This window comes from Rhinoderma darwinii, chromosome 3, assembly GCF_050947455.1.
Source record: "Rhinoderma darwinii isolate aRhiDar2 chromosome 3, aRhiDar2.hap1, whole genome shotgun sequence".
Taxonomy (NCBI): Eukaryota; Metazoa; Chordata; class Amphibia; order Anura; family Rhinodermatidae; genus Rhinoderma; species Rhinoderma darwinii.
This window is the reverse complement of record NC_134689.1, coordinates 117,486,005-117,506,850: the sequence shown is the minus strand read 5'-3', so window position 1 is coordinate 117,506,850 and position 20,846 is coordinate 117,486,005. Positions and strand designations below refer to the sequence as shown.

Here is a 20,846-nt window from a genome sequence, read left to right as displayed (position 1 = left end):
GTAATAAAACATTAAATTCAAGAACACATAACATAGAATTGCTTCAAGACAGCTGCTGACTTAGATTAACATATTACTTTTTACTTATTAATCTCAAGATGGCTACTTTAGGCCAAAAGATAGATTCCAACGATCCAAAATGGATGCCTACCATACAAGATGGAGTCCATGCAAATTGTTATCTTTTAAACATATTCTAATCACTTTCACACAGATTTTGTTACGGATTGATGCAGATTTCACCCTTTTGCATTGCAAAGAGTAAAATCTGCAATGAAAATCTGTAACAAATCTGCGACGTGTTAACTCAGCCTTAATTGGAAGAGTATTTTACCCTTTTTGTTTATTAATCCTGTAATATACTGTATTGTACTGCATTATACAAAAGGAACCAAGTTTCCGGTCGTTTCAAGATTTAATTGGAGTATCGCACCAGTCAATTCTGCGTGCATCAAGTGTATCTTTTTTCCCTTTTCTTTCCTTCCTACTTCATATTCACTAGATAGGTCTGTTCATTTTATCTCTGAGGTTGCAATAATAGAGCAATTATTTCATAAGGTAACTTCTGTCATTGAAGTCAGAGAAACAAGTTAAACCTTGTAGGAAAACCTTCATAATTTACATTTAGTAGACACACGTTGCTCTTTATTCTTACTCAGCCTCATTCAGGGTATGTTCACACGCACTAATTACGGACGTAATTCGGGCGTTTTTGCCCCGAATTACGTCTGAAAATAGCGCCTCAATAGCGTTGACAAACATCTGCCCATTGAAAGCAATGGGCAGACGTTTGTCTGTTCACACGAGGCGTAATTTACGCGCCGCTGTCAAATGACGGCGCGTAAATAGACGCCCGCGTCAAAGAAGTGACCTGTCACTTCTTTGGCCGTAATTGGAGCCGTTATTCATTGACTCCAATGAATAGCAGCGGCAATTACGTCCGTAATTGACGCGGCGTTCAAGCGCCTGCACATGCCGGTACGGCTGAAATTACGGGGATATTTTCAGGCTGAAACATCCCCGTAATTTCAGCCGTAACGGACGCCCTCGTGTGAACATACCCTCAATGTTGTGGGAATAAGAGTTGCGGGAATACAGGACTGCAATTAATAAAGTCAAGACAGAAAATATATATATATATTTTTTTTTAAGTCACCTGGATATGAACCAAAGAGAATGCTTGCTACAGGGAGAAAAAAATCAACCCTCCAAAAATAGGGAATATAAAATGCAAAGAAAAACAAAAACAAAAACAAAACCAAGCTAAAACTTTTGGCCTACATTGCCTTCTGGAAATCTTTATATGTTCATTTTCACTAGAACAATAAGCAATGTGACCCTCAGGCAATACATCCTGAGAAAAACTAAGCTAATTTTTATAAGAAAATAGATGTCTGATGCCAACGACCTAATGGATGAATTTGGCTAACACATACCTGTTTATTAGATTGATCACTTTTATTACGGTGAGAAGAAAGTTCTGGTGAGCACATTTTATGTACTTAACAAGTTTACTTTACAGGAAGTTTAAGAAATGAAACTCATACATGAATGGCAAGTTTTTTTGGGGGGATTTTGACGTGGAAACCGCGCCGGTCTCAGCGCCGAAAATGCCCCAAATCTCCTCCCTTTAATTTCAATGGGCTAAAATAACAACTAATACCCCATGTTTGATGGATATTTTTACTATATATACTTTTCAGGACACGGCCAGGTCTTATATGCTGGGACAGCATGATGTGCTAGTGTTTGGTTTGGCATGCAGAGCAGCCCGCCTTAGCTGACAGTATGGGCGTTACAAATAGGCTGTGATACGGCAAGATATGTTATGCCTGACGACTGTCACATTATCCTTCCATGTATTACACATAGTACTGACACCCCATGTACTATTCACAGCACTGACCCCTATTCATCACATTTATTTATCTTTTTATTACATTATCACACACAGTTCTGACACTTCTATAGCACACATTTCTGTTATACCATACATTCACACCCTTGCACTACACTGATATTGACACCCATTTATTGCACACTTGTGAGCACTTATTTCGTCACTCCCTTCAAGACTAGTGGGAGTGGCTATCACTATTTAATGCACTCTCCTTCCGAAGCATTTTTTAATTGTCTGCTGGGAACGGGTTTTCACCCACCCACTTAGATAAACTTCAAAACCACAAAATAGGCCATACTTACTATGTCCCATTTTTTCTGTCAATGGGAGTCAGAGGCATTTTTTTCCTGAGGATTTTTGTCTATTCGTGGTAAAAAAAAAAAAAAAAAAAAAAAAAAAAGGCGACATGACTTTTCTTGAGGCGTTTTCTGCCTTAAAAACCCCATTGCAATCAATGATAGACTGAAAAAACGCCACGACCGGCGACGGTGGTTTTTGGCAAAAACGCTCACGGTGTTTCCCCTTTGTCTGTTGAAGAGCTGCCTCAAAAAACACATGTGATACAAAACCGCTTCAAAAAAACAGAGCCAATTTCCAGGCAGAATTTTTGTGCCTGCAAAAAACTCTTTGTAAACAGACCCTAAAGTGGACCTCACCTGATCTCTCCAGACATGTCGGTTTTAGTAAATAACTGCAATTTCAATTATCCCCTTCCCGACATTTGTCGTAAGTATACATCATGGAAAGCCAGTGCTTCCCACAAAATGTCGTATACTTACGACAAACGGATGGCACCAGATCAGAAGCTGAATCGGTGCCATCATCCCCGCATGTCAGCTGCATCTTACAGCTGACACCCTGCTGTAATGGCGGGGACCGAAGTTAGTTTCGATCCCCACCATTAACCCCTTAAATGCAGCGGTCAAAACGATCGCTGCATTTAAGGTGTTTGCAGCTCATCGGCACCCCAGCAATGAAATTGCCGGGGTGTCGTTGGCTGCAATGGTAACCAGAAGCCTAATAGTGGCCTCCTGGTCTGCCTAGTACCAAAAACTTCCAGCCCCTGCCCGGAGGCAGGGCCTAAAAGGCATAGGTAGTGCAATGTATTCGAAAAAAAACAATCTGACAGTAAGGCTGGGTTCACACAAGCATGTTACATCCGTAAAGGACGGAACAGATTTTGGCCGCACCCTTAGACCTTCAAGTCCCTTAGTGAGACTAAAGAAAAGTGAAAAAAAGTTGTAAAAAATATAATAAAAGTTTCAAGTAATAAAATAAAACACAACCGCCCTTTTTCCCTTATCAAGTCCATTATTATTGAAAAAAAAATAAATAAACCATACATATATTTTGTATCGGCGCAACTGTAACGGCCTAAACTATAAAAATATGATGTTATTTATTCCACGCGGTGAACGGTGTAAAAAAAATAAAAATAAAAAACCTAGAAAACAGTGCCAGAGATTCAGTTTTTTGGTCACTTTGCCCTACAAAAAAAATGTAAATAAAAAAAAAAAAAAAAAAAGTGATCAAAAAGTCGCATGTATCCAAAAGTGGTAAGTATAAAAACTATAAACCGTCTCGTTAACATGGTTTTTTTTTTGCAGCCATTCACCATGCGTTATAAGTTACAACTAAAATACGATGCCAGAATGGCTGCTTTTTGGTCACATTGCCTCCCAAAAAAATAGGATAAAAAGTGATCAAAAAGTCACATGTACCCCAAAATGTTACCAATAATAACTACAGTTAAACAATTCTGGATCATTTTTTCCTAGAATTCTACGTTGTGTCGTTCCTTTGTTATTCTTTCTTGAAATTTATGAATAAATTGACAATTGCTGCTACCAGTTGGGTGTGTGTCTCTACACACACTGACACTCTCTAATCAGCACTTAAAGAGTGGGACTGTGTAAGGACACACCTCTTTAACAAGGGGAATGGTGACACTCAATTGTCAATTTATTCACAAATTTCTGGGAGGAACAGAATTCTACGTTGTGCCGTTCCTTTAAGAAAATATGTTCCAAAGTTTTTATTTTACGAGGAATACAAGAATTTACTAAAATAGACATGTCAGGAGAGGTAACAGGTCCTCTTTAAATATTGATGCCTGCCAAGACATCCAGTAAGGAGACATTTCTGCAACTGAAGATAAGTGAAGGAGAGACAGGCAAAATCAAATGCTGATAAACAATGGGGTAACCAGTAGAAATATGCCAGGAGCCCACTTACACATCCAACACGTTTTGCCACAGGGCTTCGTCAGGGGCAATGAAATGTGTGTAAGTGAGTTCCTGGCATATTTCTACTGGTTACCCCATCGTTCATCTGCATTTGATTTTGCCTGCCTCTTCTTCACTTCTCTATCTACTGTGCTTTTACATTGTACTTCGATGTTGGATAAACTTGTTTTGTCCTTGTACGTGGTTTCTTCGGCTTACTCTTAGACTATTTACAATGTATTAATCCATGGTATAGGTGTTATTGCCAGAAGCACACTCAGTATCTGCTTGTCTGTTTGGACTCTGTTTAACTCACCCTCTATTTATGCCATTGTTGTAATTTTTAACCTGTGTCTCAAAAAAAATTGTGTTTTTATATGCTTAAAATTTCTTGGTACATTAAATTATTGTAGGCCATGAGGTTGGCATTTGTAGGAGACATTACTCAAAGGACAGATTGCGTGGATTATTTTGCCCTCCAATGTTTCAAAGGATTCTGTTGACACTTTAAAGAAATAAAACCAACATTATCAAGACTTAGTGCCTCATTTATCAAAACAGTCTAAAAGGAAAACGGACCTTGTTGCCTTTAGAAGTTCAGCTTTACTCAGGCCCCCTTCCCATGTTAAGGCTCCCTTCCCAAGTTTAGGTTCCCTTCCCATATATCTGGCGATCCAGTGTGGTACAGAAACGCCAGAGAGAAACTGATGCCGGAACGGATCCCATGCTTTCCTATGAAACAGTTCCTGGCATCAGTTGTATCCGTTTCTACGTCAGGTGCAGCATTTTTCTGTCTGGTTATGGAAAACGGACCGATGCACAAAAGGTCATCAGTTGTCTGGCTAAGGCTAAAAACAAATGGCTGGCGCAACAAATATATGTAAACCCAGTTTTAAACTGCTCTGGATAAATCTGCACTGTGGTCGGTTTCTATGGGCAATAAAGCTAGTTTTTCTTTTAGATAGTTTTGATAAATAAGGCCATTTGAATTCGCCAGTATTAGGTACAGTATATAGAAACCATTTACACTAATGCTGTTTGGAGTCATGTTTTTCACTGCATTGTCCTGTTCCATCATTTTTGCAGAAAAAGGTGTGCAAGAGGTTTCCGTTTATGGCTGCATTCATTTGAATGGTATATTTCTCTGATGGCATTATTAGCCTCTGTTTTGTCAGTAAACTTACCTCCTTTTTTGGGGTGGGGTGGGGAGCAGAATGGCACATATTACGTTCCTTTCCTTACAGGTGTCTGTAGTGGAAAGCAGTGGTCTGCCGAAGAGTGAGGAAAATCTCATACCTAGCTAAATGGGGTTTCTTAGAAACCATGTTTTTTTGTATAGATTGCACATAGTTACTATATCTTGTTTTGTATAGACTAACATAATAACCTTTAATTGTCCTTATACCAATTTATACTCCAGCTGCAGATAAAGGTCAGGAGTTTTTAAATGTTTGTAGCCTTGGTAATTATTTTACACATATACAATATATTACAGCAGCTATACAGTTTCATTCAGGCTTATTAACATTTCCTTTAGATCTTCTCATAATTGATTGAAATGAATTGAGCACATTAATAAGGAAAAAAAAACATTGCTGTGCTGGACTATAGGATTACAAAACGTTCACATCGATAAATTCAGCACATGCTTATTAGACTCCGTGAGCCGGTACTTGCCATTCTTACCATGATGGATATAGCCACATCTGTATGATACCACTCCTTTACTAATCTAATAGTGTGGGATAGTACTTCCACAAGATCAGTCATTGCTTTAATTACAGACCTTATTACAGCAGTAAATATAAGTATTGGAAAGACCAACCTCAAGGACATCACGCTAGTGACTTCATCTTTGCCATAATAAAATTAACTGCAGTTTAAACTACATTTGATCTACATTACCTCTGAAGCCAGGCATTGAATATCATTGTAAATTATAACATGCTACAATGTACATCTGAGGTTCCCAGAACTTTTCAGCTCATGAGCCTCATTAAACTATAGCAGGAGGTAGCGAGCCATCCTATGTTGTCCAGAACTATGGTACGGAACCTAGTGCCAAGTATATGGTATATGAAAATAGCCATGTGCCAGTGATATACACAGATATTCCAGGCGTCGTGTGACATCAATGCTCTGCGACATCAATGCTCTGCATTGCTTGTAATTCGGTTGACTATGCTGACCCTCCTGAAAAAAATGCAATGAAAATAAGTGCTACAACAGACTGGATATCAAGTGATACATAACATAAAAAAATAAATAACGCATGATATTAAAATAAATTAAATGATAACAAAGGCAAATCAAATTAAAGTGATATAATGACCATGACAGTTGGTAAGAAGCCTATAATCTTAAATGCCAGGGGGCCTAGAACATTCTTTTTTTTTTTAAATTCAGTAAATTTTTGTGATTATGTATTACAGTACAAACAGTGCAAAACAAACCCCAATCCCATAAACATAGTCCTGTTACAAAAGCATACAACAAATACAATATGCAAAAATAATGCACGTAAATTTATCCAATATAATGTACCCGGTTTCCCACATATGTGCATAAAAGATATAGATCAGGTAGTCAGAATCCTCGTAACACGTCACCCTCCTTCCTTAATATAGTTGCTATAAACATACATGTTGACCCACATCACAGCCGTCCCTCGGTATGGATCAAACTATCTCCCTCCCCCTAAGAACCCAATGACCTCCAAGCACCTAGAACACTCTTAGTCAAACTTGCTGACAGTATATCTCCTCTAAAGGCTGTTGGCTAAACGGAGTATCAATAAGCCAACAACTCCCGGGGCCTAGTGGTTATCACCATGAAACAACCCCTTTAAGTCTATTATTCATAGTGTTTCTTTCAAAATAGTGTTATGGTATGGAATGTGCTGCAAACGCCTCAGCAGAATGTCCCTTCAATCAAATCATGCTGCATTCTAGGAGCTCTCAATTAAGGCATTGAATTTAGGGCATAATGTGCAACGCTCTGGGGCAGTAATGAATCAAGTTACTTCTATGTCCCCTAAAAATGCACTTAAAGAGGCTCTGTCACTAGTTAAGTAATGCCCTATCTCCTAGCTATTATGATAGGCACTGTCAATGCTAGTGAAAATTGTGTCCCAAAACATTTATTATTTTAAAAGTTAGGAGCTTTTCTAAATATGTAATTGAGAATTTATTAGAAGGTAACAGCGACTCTCCTGATGTGGAGCTACGTCATAGCCTCTGAATCTGTCCTATCAGCATGAAGCTGCTTCACAGCGTGAGAGTCTGAAGCTGGAGGGAAGGGGGATCTGTTCAAACAGCCATATCTTGGTCTGTGGACCACCTAGAACAGCGGATGGGATATGGAAGATGAGATTCTAATCCTTCATATGACCCCAGGATCGCAGTTCTAACTGACACAACCGGAGATATTGCCAGTTGAATACACAATCGGGAATGGAAGCTGTTTACTATATGATCACGCCGTGTTGCTGGGTTGGGAAGGGGGAGAAGCTGTATGCCGATTGGACAGCGTCATACAGAAAACATTACACCGCCCAGAGTGAAAAGAAAGAGTCCCCTCCTATTTGGCTATTCGAGCCACATTACATATCTAGAAAAATGCTCATAACTTTGCAAATAAGAAACATTTAAAACAAATCACACTGTAGTGATCAGCAGCAAAGTTCATATTAGATTAGTTAGGAGATCGGGAATTGATAAACTGGTGACAGTCTCTTTAAAGAGGTTGTCCCAAGATTAAATATAATATTTATTCTTCTGCTAGATCAGCAAGACATAATTTCTCAATGGGATAATTATAAAAAAAAAAATGCTCCTGTGTCTAGACATTGTTGCTACAATTCCTGTTATGGAGCCCTCTGGTGTTTTTTTTTGTTTTTTTTAATGTCCACTAGATGTATCCAGTTTTGGTGGACACATGCTCAGTAACTCAGTCCGGACAACCGAATCCTCTTGCCTATGGCCGGTGGAGTAATTCCTGCTATTGTGCAGTCCAACCAATAAGAATCAGCACACAAGAAGCAGCCTCCACTGAACACAAGTAGGCGTTCTGAGAGGGAATGAAATGAACACCAGAGGGCACCATAGAAAGAACGTAACAATATCTACTCACAGGAGCATTTTTAAAAATATATACACATTCCAATTAATTTTTTTTTATGTTTTGCTGATGTAACAGGTAAATGTATTATTTAAACCTTTCATGCCAACAATCTATAGATTCACGTCCTATTCGCATATACCCCGTGCAGATAGGACGTGAATCTGTAGACCTCTCCTTCTGCCCTCATAGCGCTGGGGAGATCGCTCTGACGCCGGTGGTGTCAGTGTCCGAGGCTCTCCAGCAACCTGTTCTCTGACAGCCGAACCGATTGGTTCGGAAACAGAGAATATGGTCACCATTTTTAACGGTTTCCCAACCGCCCACAGTAAATTCACGTCGGCACTTGCTGGGCTCTGTGCAGCGCCGACGTGAAGTCAGTGGGTGTTAAAAGCGCGATCCTGATGTCTCAGAGTAGTGATGACACCCGGATCGCGCTGTTAACCCCTGCCTCTGGTCCCAGAGACATGATCGGGACCTGATTGGTTCAGGTCCCGATCATGTGATCGCAGGTAAAGTTTGTTGTAGCAACAAACTAGAAAGTTTGTTGCTACAACAAACTTTCAGGGGACAGATTGTGGGTGCTGCTGTCAGTTGCATGGCAAAACGGGAGGCCATACAACGGCCTCCGGGTCTGCCATACACGGAAGCCTATGCGGACCTGCAGGTAATAAAAAGTAATAAAAATGTTTTATAAAAGTGTAAAAACAAAAAATGCTTTTTTCCTAGAAGTCTTTTATTATAGGAAAAAAATTAAACCGTTAAAAAAGATACACATATTTGGTATCACCGCGTTCATAACGACCCAAACTATAATACTATAATATTATTTTTCCCAAACGGTGAACACTGCAAAAAAACAAAAACAAAAAAAAAACAGAAATCACTATTTTTTTGGACATCACCCCTCCCAAAATATAGAATAAAAAGTGATCAAAAAGTCGCATGTACCCAAAAACAGTACCAATAAAATCTACAACCCATCCCGCAAAAAACAAGCCCTTACACAGCTTTTTTGACTGAAAAATAAAAAAAAGTTATGGCTCTCAGAATATGGTGACACAAAAAATAAATTTGATTGCACAAAACGCCACAAAACATAAAAAACAAAACAAAAAAAAACAAACTATATACATATGGTAGCTCCGTAATCGTATCAACTTGAATAGAGTAAAATGTAATTTATAGTGCACGGTGAACACTAAAAAAAACAAAAACATTGTCACAATGTATGTTTTTTTTGTCAGTTTGCTTGCTAAAAACATCGAATAAAAAAAGGGATGTGCCCTAAAAAATTGTACCAATGAAAACTACAGATTGTAACGGAACAAATAAGCCCTCGCACAGCTCCGGCAGAGAAAAAATAAAAAAAGTTCTTGCGCTCAGAATATGGCGACAGAAATTGTGTAGAGCGTTCCAAAAGCGGATAAGATTGGGCACCATTTATCAGTGCGACACCGGCCACATATATATTATTTATTTACCACATTATTATACCCTCTTATTATGCCCTGATGTACTCTACCCAGCTTATATATGCCCCCACATTATAAACTGAAATACCGGCAAAATGCCAAACCAAACTATTACCAAGCAAAATCTGCACTCCAAAAACCAAATGCCGATCCCTCCCTTATGAGCTCTGCCGTGGGTCCAAACAGCAGTTTATTACCAAATATGGGGTATTGCCGTAATGTGGAGAAATGGCTTTACAAGTTTTGGGGTGCTTTTTATTCTATATTCCTTGTAAAAATTATTTATTTTTTCAGAAAAAAAAAAAAAAAAAAAAAAAAAGATTTATTTTCACAGACAAACTCCAATAAATATAGCAAAATAACTGGGGTCAAGATGCTAGCTATATCCCTAGATAAATTCCTTGAGGTGTAGTTTCCACTTTTGGGGAGTTTGCACTGTTTTGGCACCTCAAGACCTCTTCAAATCAGACATGGTGCCTAAAGTATATTCTAACAAAAAAAAAAAAAAAAAAAAAAAAAAGGAGGCCCCAAAATCCTCTAGGTGCTCCTTTGCTTCGGAGGCTGGTGCTTCAATCCATTAGCACACTAGGGCCACATGTGGGATATTTATAAAACTGCAGAATCTGGGCAATAAATATGGAGTTGCATTTCTCTGTTAAAACCTTCCATGTTACAGATTTTTTATTTTTTTTTATTACAAATGAATTTTGGCAAAAATGAAATTTGTAAATTTCACCTCTATTTTGCTTTAATTCCTGTGAGACGCCTAAATGGTTAAGACTTTCTGAATGCTGTTTTGAATACTTTGAGGGGTGCAGTTTTTAAAATGGGGTGATTTATGGGGTCTATCTAGTACATAAGGCCCTCAAAGCCTCTTCAGAACTGAACTGGTCCTTGAAAAATAGCCTTTTGAAATTTTCTTGAAAATGTCAGAAATTGCTGCCTTGTAATGTCCTAGAAAAATTAAATAATTTTCAAAAAACGATGCATATATAAAGTAGACATATGGGGGATGTTATCAGCAACAATTTTGTGTGGTATTACTATCTGTTTTACAAGTAGATACATTTAAAATGAGAAAAATCATAATTTTTGCACATTTTCTTTAAATTTTATGGTTTCACAAATAAGCAATGAATTTATTGACCACATTTTTCCACTAACAAAGTACAATGTCACAAGAAAACAATATCCGAATCGCTTGGATAGGCAAAAGCATTCCAGAGTTATTACCACATAAAATGACACATGTAAGATTTGAAAAAATGTGGCTGGTCTCCAAGGGCCAAAATGAGCTTGGTCCTGAAAGGTTTAAATGTGGGGCAACTCAAATCCTTGATCAGTAACATAAAAGGCTATGCTGCCCCATTGTATCGTGTCATGCAATGAGACATTTGTACCGGTCATCATGTAACGGTCACTTGGAGGGAAAGTAGTGTGTGTATATTGTGTCACATTATGCAAAGAACGGTATTATGTAATACTAAATCAGGCTTCATACCATGTCTCATACTATGGCCTTATTCACACGAACCTGTCCGTTTTGCACGCGTAAAAAATCTTCATTGCAGTTCCGTGTGACATCCGTGTACGGTGCGTGTCTGCGGTTTTTATGTGCGTATATCATCCGTACGTCACCCTTTTTTTATGTCAGCAAAATAAACTGAAGGAGGAATTTTTCTTGCTCATCTTTTCTTTAGCAACTGTTGCGTGAATCACGTACAGCACACGGATGACTTCAATGGGTGCGTGATGCACAAAAACGCACAAGTATAGGACATGCAGTGAAAAACACTGAATGTCTGAATGGCCACATTGAATTGCATAGGTCTGTGTGACAGCAGTTGTTTTAACGCGAGTAACACGGACGTGAGATACGCTGGTGTGAATAAGGTCTATGTCTCATACTATATAAGAACAACCCAACTCACATACTGGCAGCTCTTATCCACACACACAGACACGTGAGACTACTATAATTTTCCTAGCTAAGCAGAGAGTAGTTTTTCTTTTCATTACCGTTTCTCCCAGCATTAGGTAGTTGCTCTAGAGAATGTTATTCTCCCTTTTACCACCACTTTACTTCCATTTACAATACCACATTTCATTGGTTAGTAATCTGTCTAAGAAATTTTCCTGTACAATACATAACTACTTGGACATATCACCCTTGACTGCAAATCAAATTATTTTTTCTTAAAATAAAGACTCTACAATACATTTTTGTAAAGAACATGAAGAAACAAATTTAGGAGAACCTCCCTGACATTAAAAATAATAACAGCAAATGAAAAGGATCATCGCTATAACTGCGACGTAGTGCAATATTCAGGGAAAAGCTTTATACCTATGGGATATTAATTGCTAGAGTCCAAAACAAGTAGAGTTACGAAAAACAAAAGACCAGATAAAAGGGAAACACATACAGAAACGAAAACAGCAGAGAAGCCGCGTTACAGGCATTAAAAAGAGGCCATCCAACCAAAAGAGACAAAATCAGAGCCATTTCGGAACAGTAACCATACTGTCCAAGTTCGAACAAACACTTCGGGTCTGCCCCAATCAGCGGCCAGCAACTCCTCCATTCTTGTGATATTGTTCATCTCAGTTACCCATTCCCGTAAAGAAGGCACATTAGCGGACTTCCAATGAGGAGGTACCACAGTCCTAGCTGCAGTAAAAAAAATGCCTAAAGACGCACCTTTTGAGGTTGGGAGCGACCCAGGAACCATAGAAAGCAATCCAATAGAAGGAGAAGCAGGAACAGAAATATCAAAAAGAGCTTGTTCCCAAGATCCAAATGTTTTTCCCAGAAGGGACAGAGCTTAGGGCAGTCCCACCAAATGTGTAACATGGTTCCAGGAGCACCCCCACACCTCCAACAATCTGCGGATACATCAGGAAATATACTATGTCGAAAGGAAGGGCAACTTCTTGTGAGAATTTTATAATTTTTTTCCTGTGCAAAATAGGAAGTCGGTAGTTTGTGGGCTAAGAGAAAAGAAGTCTGCTAATCCTCCTCAGAGTGTTGAATGCCCATCTCCCCATCCCATAGTGAACGCCAACTGAGAGCGAGAATAACTAGGCCGGAGGAACCCATGTAGATAGGATACGATATGAGAAGGAGCAGAAGACAAGGACAGGTAAAGTTCCAAAGGAGTCTTATCCTGAAGCAAAGCAAGACAGGCTCCCATGGAAGAAAGATATGACCGTAATTGAAAGTATGACCACCAAATTGAGCGTCTCCCAGGGCAAGCGACAGAATTTCACCATCAGGGGTAAGGGTCTGAGACAAATACACACTGTCCTGTCTCCCCCAGCAGAGGAACGTATCTACACCCACAGCTGGGGGGGAAGGAAGGGTTATCAAAAAGAGGAGTCAAGGAACCTGGACGGTTAGAGAGGTCCGAAGCACCAATGACCCGTTCCCAAACGACAAGAAACGGACGTGTGAGAAAAGGCAGAGAAGATGTTAATCATTGTGAACTAGTCAGCCAAGGCAAAGAGGACAATGCAAGAGGACATATATTTTTCCCAATATGCACCCATTGCTTACCAGTATGTGAGCGGAACCAGTCCACTAGTCTCATGGGGAGTGCAGCTTGGTGGTAACGTTTGAAATCCCGTAAACCCGCACCACTGTCCAGTTTAGGACTACTAAGGACAGAGAACGAATACGAGGTTTAGAGGGGCCTCACAAGAGTTTGGTCATGGCACAATGTAACGTCTTAAAGAAGACAGTGGGTACCGTAATAGGAACAGTTTGAAATACGTACAAGAATTTCGGTAACCATTTTAATAGTATTAATGCGACCAAACCACGACATGCGACCAAACCACGACATGCGCCCACCCCCATACACCTCTAAATCTCACAACGTGCGCTGTAGGACAGGTGTGTAGTTTAATTTAAACAAAATCAGACAAATGAGTGGGAATATGTATTCCCAAATATTTAAAAGAACTGGGCTGCCATTTGAACAGGAAGACCTGAGCGAGATGAGCAGCATCCAGAGATATATTCAAGGCCTCAGACTTAAGTAATTTTAAAGTCAATTACTCTAAGTGTCCAAATCGCTCAAACGCCCCAGTCAAGGACGGTAAGGTAATCATAGGATCTGTAATGTATAGGAGAAGATCATCATAATAGAGTGCTAACTTATGTTGGGCACCAATACAAATGCCATTAATGTTGGGGTTACACCGCAGTGCCACAACCAGGTGCTCCATGACCAGAACATACAGCAGAGGCGAGAGGGGGCACCCCTGTCTTGTACCATTGGTGACAGGCAGGGAATCAGACAGAAGACCATTAATTCGAGCTGTGGGCCTATGATAAATTGTCAATGTTATTCAACATGTTAGAGCAATGTCCAACCTGAGTCAAGACACTACGGAGAAACACCCAATGCACCTTATCAAAGGCCTTTTCGGCATCATCAGAAAGCAAACACATAGGTACCATGTGTGTCTGACTATATAATGTTAAAAGGAGGGTCTTATTAGTATTGTCACGTGCTTCTCGCCACGTACAAAACTCACCTGGTCATCCCTGACCAAGTTAGGAAAGAACGGAGAGAGACAATCAATTTCGCAAAAAGTTTCACGTCCACATTTATCAAAGTGATGGGTCTAAAGTTAGCGCATGTCGTGGGGTCTTTACACGGTTTCGGCAGAAGGGTTATGTGAGCTTCCAGAGACTGAGGGGCAAAGGGACTGGAGGAAGACACGTAATTAGAGGCTTTTGTAAAAAATGGGGCAAGTTGATCTTTAAATACCTTATAAAAATCTATTGTTAAACTCGCCAGGTCCCGGGCTTTTGCCCAAGGGAGAGTCCTCAATTGCCTGTTCTACCTCCGTATCCAAAAACTTCTCCTAGAGTCCTGAGGCATCCCCAGCTTCCAGAGACGGCAGTGACGTGTCCCGTACATAACGATCAATTTTTTTGCGCAATGCATCAGCCTGAATATCGTAAAAATGTCCCTTAACCCCTTAATGACCAGCCTATTTTGGACCTTAATGACCAAGCTATTTTTTAAGTTTTTCAATCGTCGCATTCCAAGAGCTATAACCTTTTTATTTTTGCGTCGACATAGCTGTATAAGGTCTTGTTTTTTTGCGGGACAAGTTGTATTTTTTAATAGCACCATTTTGGGGGACATATTATTTATTGATTAACTTTTATTAACTTTTTTTTTGGGGGGGGGGGAATAAATAACACTAACCTTATTCAGCGGGTTGTTACGATTGCAGCGATACCAAATTTGTATAGTTTTTGTATGTTTTACTACTTTTACACAGTAAAAACACATTTTTTTCTAAATTATTTGTTTTTGTGTCTCCATATTTGAAGAGCCGTAACGTTTTTATTTTTTCGCCGATGCGATTGTATGAGGGCTTTTTTTTGCGGGACGACTTGTAGTTTTTATTGGTACCATTTTGGAGTAGATGCGACTTTTTGATCACTTTTTAATCAAATTGTTTTAAAGTCAGGATTCACAGAAAACAGCAATTTTTCTGTCGTTTTATTTTTTATTTTTTTACAGCGTTCACCGTGCGGGTTAAGTAATGTAATAGCTTTATAGTCGGGGTCGTTACGGACACGGCGATACCAAAATATGTGTAATTTTTTTACTTTATTTTGTTTTTTTAATAGTAAAGCAGTTTGTAAGGGGGAAAAGCTGGGTTTTTCATTTTTTTTCACATTTTTTTTTAATTAACTTCATAAAACTTTTTTTTTTACTTTTTTACTAGTCCCACTAGGGGACTATAATATGCGATTCTCCGATCGCATTTATAATACACTGCAATACTTCTGTATTGCAGTGTATTATGCCTGTCCGTTTAAAACGGACAGGCATCTGCCAGGTCATGCCTGCGGCATGATCTAGCAGGCATTCGCTCCAGGCAGACCTGGGGGCCTTTATTAGGCCCCCGGCTGCCATTGGAGACACAGACACTCGGCGATCGTATCGCCGGGTGTCGGTGGGGGAGAGAGGGAGCTCCCTCCCTCTCTCCAAAACCACTCAGATGTGGTGCTCGCTATTGAGCACCGCATCTGAGGGGTTAAACGGGTGAGAGCGATACTAATATCGATCTCACCCGGCAGAGCAGGGACGCTCCCTGAGAGCAGGGAGATTTGACAGCTCCCTGCTCTGTTTACTTATTCCGATGCCGCGACGTAAAAAGTCTATGGCATCGGAATAAGGCCCGTTAGTGACCGACGTAGAAACATGATGGGCCGGTCACTAACGGGTTAAGATTATATAAGGCAGAATAATATTGTCTGAAGCATTCAGTGATGCCTACCGCGTCATTATCAACACCAGTGGCAGATGTAATTTTAGGACTATAAGACGCTTGTCTACGGGGGATGTAGAATCCGCACTACGGATTTACCACATTTGTCTGCAAATTCGGACAGAATAACATAGGCAAAACGGTCCGAATGGGTGCAATAAATCATCATGTCAGCAATCTTATTACGTGCAAATCTAATTATCTGGTTTCTGCTATTTTTTGTCCTTGTCAATTCTTTTATATAGGCAAAACAATACAACCATTATTTTTGTTCGTGAACACATTTATTCTATTGGTACAGGAAAGGGATCCCCAAAATTGATAACCCATATACGTGAAGTACATGGGGGGAATCCCAAGTGTCTGTCTTTTGCGGGCATACAGCGTGTGTTCACCCCACTGGATGGTGGTGATCGCCATGTTAAATTATTATGGTGTGAAGCCAATTGGGTAATAAAAATGGAGGCTTTAGGACACCTGGGTTCTAATGATAGGAACGACCTATCTGCTTTTTTTTTTAAATAAAACCTTTAATTAGGTATGTTTTCTATCTTATACTCAGTATATAAACCTGTTGTTCATAATATGCATGATCTTCTGCGAATATTTTTATTTTGACACATTGCTGTGAGAAGCGGAAGTGGTTGATGAGGCAAGTTGTGGGTATTTAAGTGTGTGTGTGCACTGAAGCCCAGTATGCCTTGATAAAGCGTCTGGGCTCTATTGTCTTCAACTCCCATGTTATGCCTACCGCAACATAAAATAAAGAAAACTTTTTTTTCAAGTGATTTGTGCCGTGCTGTCTATTCTTCTATATGTTGAAATTCGTAGGAGTGTTTGCACATCCGATCCCTAAGTCTAGCATGTGATTGATCAAGCAGAGAACGCAAGGATTCTCTTGCCGCGGTAAGTTCCGAAAAGACCTGTGAAGGAATGTGTTTGGGACTAGATTCTAGATCTAGTATCTGTGCGAGGATTTGGGCAATAGCCATCCCCTTTTCCCTCTTCAATCGAGCCCCATGTTGTATAAGGACACCCCTAACCACGCACTTCAGATCCTCCCACTGTAGAAGTAAGGGACTAGAGCCATGAGTATGTGGTAAGAGTCTCTTTAAAAGCCGACACGCACACCGCGTCACGCAAGAGATTACCATTAATCTTCCAAGACTGGAAGTTAGGCATGGAATTGGGAAGGGTTATTGTCAGAAAGACCGGAGAATGATACAAAGCATGGGTCCCACCCCAGAAGTAGGGTGCCAGGTAAGCAAGTGGTGGCTGATGAGAAAAGCATCCAAACATCTGTACATATGTAAGGGAGAGAAATAAGTATACTCTCTTACCTTAGGGTGAAGAATTCTCCACACGTCAATTAATTGCATAGAATGCATCGTAGTCTTCAAGGCCGCCAATTGTGATTTAGGAACAGTAGACCTGCCCGTGGAGGTGTCAAGTCTGGAATCAAAGGTCAAATTAAAATCACCTCCCACAATCAAAACACCTTAAAAAAATCCTCCAGCCTCCCCAGAAACTGTTGGCACACACGAGCCTGATCTTGATTAGGAAGATAGAAATTGGAAAGAGTGAAAATCTTATTTCTAATGGAAAGTTTTAGAAATACATACCAACCCTCCGGATCAGCTAATACCCCCGGTATTTTATGAGAAAGCGATTTATGAATACAGATACTATCAGCCCTCGACTTGGAGTCCAGATTGACACTGTGAAACCAAACTGGATAATGTCGATTAGTTAACTTTGGCGTATGGCCCACCTGAAAATGAGTCTCTTGCATAAAGAACGGGTACATCTCTTGTTTTTACATGTTATACAGTACCTGTGAGTGTTTTTCAGGGACATTAAGTGCTCTAACATTAAAAGGTACTGAATTTCAATTTCGCCATCTCCCCTGCAAGCTTAAAACGATCAGGCCAAACGAGAGGATAAGGCAGTGAAGACAAAAGACAAGACAAAAACACAAACTAGGAAGGGAAGAATTTTATGCAACAGACGAAGACAAACAATCGAGTGAGAACGATCACCCACTCCTTAATACTAAATCAAGGAGAAACAAAAACTAGACACTGGGTGGCAACCAGTGATTCTCTAAGAGGGGAAGTGTCAGGACAGGGCCAAGCCAGTGCCCCTGCAGCCCCCATCCCTATCAATAGTAGGTAATATATCTGCATCAAATAAGGAAAAAGAAAAATTGGGTTAAATATGGCATGGTCAGGAACACGAAAGAGAGCAAACAAGGAACCATCCCAAAGATACCCTGTGACAGCATAAATGTATGCATAAAACAGTGATCAGGACATAAACAAACATTCACAGTATAACAGTTCCTAAAGTCTGTAAATAGGTTTCTGAGGGCAAAACTGCGAACCCTCCACTACTCCAAGATGCAACAGAGGAAAGAAAGAGACATATGAATATCTCTACATAGGAACTCAGACGACATCATCAGGCGAAAGAAGCAAAGTTACAGCAGCAGGCAAAATAGCAGACATCAGGAAAGAATCAAACCGGCTCTGCATTACGGCATCTAGGAAGACCCATGGGAGATGCAGGTGAACGACCACACCTGCGTGGTCGGGGGCGTAGAGGTGGGGAAGGAACATAAGGCCATTCAGGAATAGAGACACGAGGCAAATTAAGAGCAGTGCAGAAGTCAGGGACATCCCCAGTGTCTCTAACAGCCAATAACATACCATCCCTGCGCACTTGCAGCTGAAAGGGGTGACCCCCAAGAGTAAAAGATCTTATGTTCTCTCAGCGCATCAAACAAGGGTCGTAACACTCTGCGTTTGTTCAAAGTCACCCTAGACAAGTCAGTCAGTAGTCGTATCTTAACGTCTTTCAATAACAGTGTAAAGGATCTGCCAGGCACAGCTTCGGGGTTAACTTCCAGAGGTAATCAGTCTTCACCTGAGTCTATCTCTCTGAGACTGACTCCAGCTTCCACCACTCAGGCTGGCAGGCTTAGGAGTGGGAGAGCCTATCGCAGCCTGGCTAGACTCGGCTAGCTCCCGCCCTCTGTCTATTTATAGCTGCCTTTCCTGTTCCTCCTTGCTTGTGATTCTTTCCGTGTGGTTTCCTGGCCCAGCTACAGCTCCTACTATTTGATCCTGCTCCATACTGACCCTGGCTTTCTGACTACTCTTTTGCTCTGCGTTTGGTACCTCGTGCTCTCCTGGTTTGACTTGGCTCATTCACCACTCTGTTGCTCACGGTGTTGCCGTGGGCAACTGCCCCTTTCCCTTTGCTTTATATTCCCTTGTATGTTTGTCTCGTGCACTTACTGAGCGTAGGGACCGCCGCCCAGTTGTACCCCGTCGCCTAGGGCGGGTCGTTGCAAGTAGGCAGGGACAGAGTGGCGGGTAGATTAGGGCTCACTTGTCCGTTTCCCTACCCCTATCATTACAAACAGGTCACGTTTATCACGAGCCTTCCTCATAATCCTTTCTTTGAGAGAGAAAAGATGAACACGGCAGAGAACGTCTCTAGGCCTGTCAGGGTCCGGATTGCGAGGACCAAGAGGTCTGTGAGCTCCAGTTACAGAGGATCAGTAAGGATCGATCCAGTAAGGAATTAAACAACTTCTGTAATGTGGGTAGGAGTTGCATAGGAGATATGTCCTCAGGTATGCCCCTGAAGCCGAATATTGTTGCGGCGGTTCCTGTTTTCATGATCCTCCGCCAGATTAAAGAGCATATGGATCTGATGAGTGTGTTGGTCTAAATGATCCGCATGCGAAACTTGTTGCACTGAGACAGCTGAAATATCCCCTTCCATGTGCTGCACTTGATGAGACAAATAAGAGAGATTAGTGGTGAGAGATTGAATCTCAGATTTGTAAGTGGTCTCCAAATCAGTTAATATACCTCCATGTCCTGTTTAGTAGGCATAGCTGATAACTTGTCTAAAGCCCTGTAAATCATCCAAGAACAGAGCCTCCAGAGATATGATGAGGCTGTTGGAAGTCCTGAGCTCTGGAGGGGTTGGGAAGCAGCAACACAGGCCCCAACACACAAGGGGGGAAGAAGGAGAGTTCAAGACGCCATGACAGGCGTCACGTAGGGAGCGATCCGGAGCACGAGGCGCCATGTTAGGAGCAGCAGAGCTAGTCACATCCCCAGCCAACGGGGTAGGAAGTAGACCATGAGGGCAAGAAGTAGAGGCAAGGGTATAGAAGGTATCTGTTTCAGCAGCGGATGCCACAGGCGAGATCCGTGTCTCACCTCTGTCGGTGCCATCTTAGGAGTCGCTCCAGCAGCAGCGTCCATGAGGAAACGCTGTAGAGCCGGCGGACGACATCTGCCTCATGAAATAAGGTGTCCCAAAGGTGGCCTTAGATTTTCTCACAATCAGGTAAGTGATTCAGCAGCAATGAAGGTGCTAATGTAAGGGTTAGGGCTGTGCAGGCACAGAGCTCTCAAGCAGCACGTCTAGTCAGTGCCATGTCCAAGCTACGCCCCAATCTATCAAGTTATGGCTAGAATTCATAAAGAATCTAAAACGACAACTGCAATCATTTTAAAATATTCTTATCTCATCACAAAACAACCAGATGTCTATATAAGCATACGCACAACATCAAAGTACAGATGAACAATATTTATAATCAAATATAGGATTAGGTCTCTTACCATTTCTCTTTTTTTTCATCCTCAAAATATGTTGTATTTTGTACGAATTACTGAAATGTACCTGGAGACTTATTACATTTTATCCTCAGCCCCTTGTATGCTCTTGGTCCTAATACTAAATCACCCTACAATGAAAGCTATTCCTAGAAAGGCCCTCTTCTCCACTGTCAAATGGTTCATC

At 40.8% G+C, this 20,846-nt stretch overlaps 1 protein-coding gene across 3 annotated transcripts in view; it reads right to left on the bottom strand.

Moving 5' to 3' along the window:
* HTR4 (5-hydroxytryptamine receptor 4) overlaps positions 1 to 20,846 on the bottom strand; it is a 497,831-nt gene that overhangs the window by 442,795 nt on the left and 34,190 nt on the right. The window contains exon 1 of one of the 3 annotated variants that reach the window (XM_075856615.1): positions 17,360 to 17,458. The exons of the other annotated variants lie outside the window; for them this stretch is intronic. The gene's annotated coding sequence lies outside the window, so the exon portion shown is untranslated. Of the gene's footprint in view, positions 1 to 17,359; positions 17,459 to 20,846 lie in introns of those variants that run through there. 3 annotated transcript variants of the gene reach the window in all.